This window comes from Bos grunniens, chromosome 15, assembly GCF_055505025.1.
Source record: "Bos grunniens cultivar Pamir isolate PY7600 chromosome 15, Bosgru_T2T1.0, whole genome shotgun sequence".
Classification (NCBI taxonomy): domain Eukaryota; kingdom Metazoa; phylum Chordata; class Mammalia; order Artiodactyla; family Bovidae; genus Bos; species Bos grunniens.
Window position 1 is genome coordinate 49,281,707 of NC_141179.1, and position 6,000 is coordinate 49,287,706.

The window sequence follows — 6,000 nt, forward strand, 5'->3', positions numbered from 1 at the left end:
TAAAATAATCCTATATTGAAAGTCAACAGGTAGGATGGTAATGCAGGAAGAAGTTGTGATTCATGATGCTAAATCTCAAGTAAAAGAATGGAGAGATAATTTTAATGTAGAATCCCTGTATCTGTTTTCATATTTAGAATAGACTAGTCATTAAAGTAAGCTGTTGAATACCCATAGGTTTGCTCCCCAGTGACTAATTTTATGATCAAGCTTTACATCACTGACTATAATAGCAGTCAAATTTTCTTTCTTAGATTATCAGACAAAAAAGGATAATCAGAATTAGAATAGGAGTCCTTTGAGAACAAACACTGTGTCTGACTTTTTCAAGAGGAAGGAGCAACATTTGAGCATGATCAGACAAGTAGAGAGAGTTGGGTATCAGGTGGGAAGTACATGAGTGAGTAAAGGTTGATGAGATGGGGTGATTATTATTTTAAAAACTGGTATTAAAAAGTTATGGAGATAAACTTGAGAACAGTGAGACTCACTTGACAATTGTTGGAGCTGGTTCTGCTCTTACCAGATGCCTGAAGTGTGCAGTCAGCTTCACATCACTGTCACCTATGGTTTAGAATTCTTAACTCTTCCTATTATTTTCCATTATGAGTCCTGAAATGCCCCTTGTTTCTATCTGCACCTTCTGTAACAGCACCCAGTCAGTGTCAGGAACTCTAAGTCATATGGTGCTGGGCCATCTGCAATGGATGGATATCAGTGAGATAAATCTTTCATGCCTTTCTGTTGTTTGTGCATTACAGACGTTCTTCATCTTTTATAAGTCTATGTGAGATCATGCTTTTGTGTTCATTCTCTAACAAAACTCAAAATAAGATCCGTATTATTCTGGAGCATAGCCTCAATTTATTCAGCTTAAATAGAAGAAAGTTGCCAGCCACCAATTTTAATGTTTCCTGATGGATTTGTGGAGGAGTTATGAACACAAAATGGGGATTTATTAGATACTACCTAAACCACAAGGGGTCCTGCAAGTTTTGATGATTCCCACTTGGGTTCATCCATACTAATATCTCTGAAATCCTTAGTACAGTTTCCTTGTTCTTTTGTTTTGTTTTTCCACAGGCTAAATATGGAAATAATTATATACACCGATTTTTTTTAAAGACTGAGTTCCCCTTCTTCTGTTCTCATTGACAAATAAGTCAAAAGTCTACTTAAATGTAAATGTGCTCCGATGCCAATAAATTCTATTAAATAAATATCCTTCCTTTCAATGAGGCAATTCTGATATGTTATATCTGCTATTAAAACTGGGGTATTGAACACCCCTACTATTTTTGTGTTGCTATTTATTTTTCCTTTAAGTAACATTAATGTTTGCTTCATATATTTGACACACTAATATTTATAATAAATTTGCATATGAATTCAACCTTTAAGTATTGCATGATATCTTTGCTTTCTGTGACAACTTTTTTTTTTTTTTTGCAACATCATGGGGCGTGCAGAATCCTAGCGTCCTGACCTGACCCACAGCAGTGAAAACACTGAGTCCTAACCCCTGACCTGCCAGGGAATTCCCAGTGACAGTTCAATTAAAAGCCTATTTGACTAAAAAAACTACATCCACTACTCCCTCTTTGGCTTACCATTGGCTTGAAATTTCTTCTTCTATTTCTTCACTTTCAGCCTCTACATGTGTTTTAAGTCTTAAATCCTATGGCATTCTTATAGACAACATATACTTTAATTTTCATTTAGTTACTTATATTTTTTACATATGACTCATTATCCTTTAAAAGTTTTTATTATTACTATTATTCATTCTCTCACTGGATTTTTTCATGTCTTTTGCTGTTGTTGTTCAGTCGCTCAGTCGTGTCCTACTCTTTGCGACCCCATGGGCTGCAGAACGCCAGGCTTCCCTGTCCTTCACCATCTTCCAGAGCTTGCTCAAACTCATGTCCATGGAGTCAGTGCTGCCATCCAACCATCTCATCCTCTGTTGTCTCCTACTCCTCTTGGCTTCAATCTTTCCCAGCATCAGGGTCTTTTCTAATGAACCGGCTCTTTGCATCTGGTGGCCAAAGTACTGGAGCTTCAGCTTCAGCATCAGTTCTTCCAATGAATATTCAGGACTGATTTCCTTTAGAATTTACTAGTTTGATCTTCTTGCTGTCCAAGGGATGCACTAGAGTCTTATCCAACTCCACAGTTCAAAAGTATCAATTGTACAAAAGTAAGTGCCAAAGCACTTAGTCTTCTTTATGGTCCAACTCTCTCATGGCAATGGCAACCCACACCAGTACTCTTGCCTGGAAAATCCCATGGGTGGAGGAGCCTGGTAGGCTGCAGTCCATGGGGTCGCTAAGAGTTGGACACAACTGAGTGACTTCACTTTCACTTTCTCACATCCATACATTACTCCTGGAAAAACCATAGCTTCGACTATACATATGTTTGTCAGCAGAGTAATGTCTCTGCTTTTTAACACACTGTTTAAGTTTGTCATAGCTTTTCTTCCAAGAAGCAAGCATCTTTTAATTTCATGGCTGCAGAAACATCTTCAGTGATTTTGGAGCCCAAGAAAATAAAGTCTGTCACTCAACATAATTCATGTTTGCAAAATTTTACTAAACTCAGATACATTGTGACTCAAATTTATTTCTGCATTATTTAACAAGATACCATTCCAATTTTTTTTTCTACCTCTGAATCTTTAATATTGTGCTCTCTTCATTTTATTGTATTTGGATGTTTTCTTGGGTAACTCCTTTCTTGAACTGTGCATCAGTCTAAAATTAGAGACCAGATTCTTTCCCTGTGTACTTGATTTTTCTTAGAAATTGTTATGAGTCCTCAGTGTTAAAGTTTGATTGAAGAAAATTTAAACCTGATCACTACTGGTACAGCATCCTGGGTGAAGATTAAAATGCATGGACAGAGGAATAGCAAAGAGTGAAGAAATATTTGAAGTATTTGTTTAGCAGTCAATTTCTCACATGGCAGGTTTGATTGAGGGCCATAGTTTATTTTAAGATGATATACTGATTCATTCAAAGCACCATCTTTGTTTACATTAATAATATTGGAATAAGCCCTCTAGTATGCTGATTTTGTGTAAGATAACATTACATGTTACTTTAAAGTCTCCAGATTAGTTACTCTTTAATACCATTGATAAACACCAGAGAAATGTTTAAACTGTTTGTCATACAATGCCATTTTTACTTAAGTTCTAATAAGTCTGATGCATTGTTAATAAAAGTGTAAATAAGACACAAATATTGTCCTCTAGATACTTGCAGTAGGTGATTTCTAAATGCAGTGGAATTTATTTGTCTATGTTTTCAATTCTATAACTTAAACGTTCAAATATGGGAAAAGCTCAAACTGGAAAAAGTATTAAAATGTGTGCCTTCTGAAGTGTGTGTTTTATTTAAGTACTGATGATAATTTTATTTCCTTAAAAATATTACTTCTGAATAAGCCTAATTTATTTTCTTCAGTCCTATTTTGTGCTATATTTCTTCCTCAAAAAGTTCAATGTTTACAGACTTTAGTTTATATCATATAGTTTTTATGTTGATCATATGTGGTATTATTGATTTTATATATATATATATATATATATATATATATATATATCTCAGTATTTCAGAAAAAGTACCTGGATGTTCATTGGAAGGACTGATGCTGAAGCTGAAGCTCGAATACTTTGGCTAGCTGATACAAAGAGCCAACTCATTGGAAAAGACCCTGATGCTGGGAAAGATTGAGGGCAAGAGGAGAAGGGTATGACAGAGGATGAGATGGTTGGATGGCATCACCGACTCAATGGACATGAATTAGAGCAAACTCCAGGAGACACTGAAGGACTGAGAAGCCTGGCATGCTGCAGTTCATGGGACTGCAAAAGGTCAGACATGACTTAGCAACTGAACAACAAGAACAGCAAAACAAAAGTAGATGCTATTAAAAATTGTCAAAATATAGATTCAGAAACAAATATTAGAAAACAAGATATGACCAAAAGACAACTATGGGTTGTATTAACAGTTTGAAAATATGAATATGTGACATGGTCCTTGGGAGTTACCTAGAATAAGTGTCTTCTGCAATTCACTTATTTATGTAGGTCTAGAGAAAAGCTCTAGATTTCAAGGGACAAGCCAAGAACAGAAGAATAAATAAAACAATTTGAAATCACAATTCAAGAGAATTTTATTCTTTGTAAGAATAATAAACCAAATTTCTTAAGTATTTGATGATTTGTTAAATATCTCAATTATAAGCATCTGAGAATTAACATTTTTTCAAGTGTAGAAATTTTATATTTGGCTTTTAGCACATGAATGTTGCTATTTAAACTAACACAAATTCTCTTTAGAATGATCCACTAGTGATCAAGATGTTTGGCGAATACAAATATTGTTAGTACATGGTCACAGATGTGTTTGGTCTTCACTCTATAGATGATTGGGTTGAGAAAAGGTGGAACTAACAGGTAAAGGTTAGATAAAAGGATATGAATGTATGGTGGTTTATGAGAACCAAACCTATGTGTGAAGAAAGAGAAGAAGCCAAGGATCAGAACTGTAGGAAGACAGAAATGTGGGCAATGCATGCATTAAAGGCTTTGAATATCACCTCCTTCTGGGGCAGTTGAAAGACAGTAATAAAGATTTGAACATAGGACAGAATAATAAAAATTATGTCAAATCCTAAGATAGAGAAGGCAACAAATAGACCGTATATCTTGTTGATCCGTATATCTTCAGTAGGCAGCTTCACAATGGCCATGTGTTCACCATAAGTGTGGAGATGACTGTGGTTTGGTAGAATTTAAGAGGACATTTACTAAATACCAGCCATGGTGCTACAAGTAAGGCAGCCCTGAGTGTCACCCCAACTCCAATGTGAGTCAAAAGTTGTCCTGAGAAGACAGGGACATGTCTCAAGTGGTTACAGATGGCGACATAGTGATCTAGGGCCATCGCCAGCAAGACACCTGATTCAACACCCTGAAAGGAGTGAATAAGCCACATTTGCAGAAGATATGCTTCAAAAGAAATCTCTGTCAAATGAAGCCAAATGATGCCTAATATTTTGGGGAGAATACAGGTGCTAAGTGCAATGTCTGTGGCCCCCAACATGGCCAAAAATATGTACATAGGTTTACACAGGCTGTTTTTATGTTTGATTATCATTATAATTAGGGAATTCCCAATCACAGCTACAAGGTACATGACACACAATGGAATCCCAATCCAACACTGCACTGACTCCAAACCAGGAATCCCGATGAGTGTTAATATAGAAGGCATGAAGACTGAGCCATTGGATATGAGCATGTTGATTTGATTAGTAGAATCAAGGAGTGGTATGTTGTGTCATCTTCTGATTCCTGTCAAGAGTTTATAAGTCAAAGAAGAAATTCATTTATTTTAGCTAAATATACTTTAGATTTGGGTGATACCACTTTATCCTTTTTCTATTATTGAAATATACCTGACATAATATTTTGTAAGTTTAATGTGCATGATACAGTGACTTGATACATTCATATATTGGAATATGATTTCCACTGTAGTGTAGGTAGCATCTCTACCATGTCATATAATTATATTTTCTTTTTTATGGTGATAATAAATAAGAAATAGATTCTTAGCATGTTTGATGTTTATAGTATAATAATGTCTATAAAACTATACCATGCATTAGATCTTCAGGTCTTATTTATCTACTTATTTATCTGCATGTTTGTAACCTGAAACAATATGCCCACTGTTCTCTGAGCACTCATTCCCAGGTAACCACCATTTTACTCTTTGAGTTCATTTGTTTAAAGACTTTGCATATAAATCTTATGATGTAGTATTTGTCTCTCTTTGTCTGACTTATCTGACTTAACATAATATCTCTAATGTCTATTATTATTGTAACAAATGGCAGGAGTTTCTTCTTCTTGATAGCTAGACAAATTAATTATCCAGGAAATGCAAATCAAAATTACCATGAGATATCACTTTGCTACAG

General features: G+C 35.2%; 1 pseudogene; it reads right to left on the minus strand.

The window, feature by feature from the left end:
• Nucleotides 1–4,360: 4,360 nt before the first annotated feature.
• On the minus strand, nt 4,361–5,315 carry LOC147358018 (olfactory receptor 52A5-like; annotated as a pseudogene).
• Between the last annotated feature and the right edge of the window lie 685 nt (nt 5,316–6,000).